At 42.5% G+C, this 1,198-nt stretch overlaps 1 pseudogene; it reads left to right on the forward strand.

Moving 5' to 3' along the window:
* The window catches only part of LOC119585927, a 7,715-nt pseudogene that overhangs the window by 3,897 nt on the left and 2,620 nt on the right, over nucleotides 1–1,198 (forward strand).

The raw sequence follows: 1,198 nt of genomic DNA on the forward strand, positions 1-1,198 counted from the left end.
TAAATACAAAAAGTAGGGATAGAGAGAAGGAAAGAGAGAGAAGAACAGAGAGAGAAATTGATTTTTAGAGAAAGAGGAGCAGTGACAAAATATATATAAAGAGGAAGAGCGAGAGAGTTAAGAGAAACTGTTAATTAGAAAAGGAGGATTGAGGCAGAGATGCATGAACAGAGAAGGTAGGGATTTGCAGAGTTAGATAAATAGAAAAACAAAGGGGATATAGATAAATATATATTGATCGGGTTTTTGCGCCCCCCCCCCAGAGGTAACGCAGCGCCCTTTTTCGAAAGACTTCTATTTGAAAGGGAGACTGACCTTTGCCTTGAGTTAGAAGCTTGTCCTTAACTTCGAACCGTGTTGAGGACTCGAAACCGCCGCTCGGAAATTCTGTCCCTATCTCTCTCCCGGTGCATTGCCACAGTACCGCGGCAGCCTTCAGACAGAGAGATGAACATATAAGGATGATATGATGAGCCCACCAAAGTCATAACTGATACTGAAAGTAACTAAATACAAAGAGAACAAGTAATAGCAACGAAAAAAATTCGAGCACGAAATAACACGCAAAAGCAACGAAAATGAGATAGACAGATATACAATGGAGAAAAAACACATCTTATAAAAATCGAGCATGAAATAACACTGACCCAACTATATCTTTCCAACAGGTGTTACTACCACAGAGTCAACCGGGTAGCCTGTATTTGGGGGAGGCAGAGGTGACGAACGGGGGCATTCCCTATGGAGACTCTTTCTACGAGCCAACCACTACTGCCTGACGAAGGAGGCTGATGGGGGCACGAAAGTGATCATGTGGTCGAACGTCAAATATAAGAAGAATGTGTGGGGCTTTAGGAAAGGGTTTGGTTGGTTTCGTGTGGGGTCCGGTCGAGGAGAGATTGTTGATTGAAAGGTGGATGGATAGACAGATGGATGAGACGGTAGACAGAAAGCCAGACGAATGTGATATAAACTCTGCTGGCAACAATGTTAGTGTAAGTGTTGTTAAAGGATAAATTACAAACGAAAGGGCAGACAAGTTAACTGCCAAACAGACATACAAACGATAAATGGACAAAACAGAGGGGAGGACAAACGGAGAAAACGAACAGACATGTAGAGGGGCAGATGATTGGAGAAAGATATATACCCCAGGTGTTGGTAACAGTTTTAATTCAAAATGCTGGACAAGTTAGGA

This window comes from Penaeus monodon, chromosome 20, assembly GCF_015228065.2.
Source record: "Penaeus monodon isolate SGIC_2016 chromosome 20, NSTDA_Pmon_1, whole genome shotgun sequence".
In the NCBI taxonomy this organism is placed as follows: domain Eukaryota; kingdom Metazoa; phylum Arthropoda; class Malacostraca; order Decapoda; family Penaeidae; genus Penaeus; species Penaeus monodon.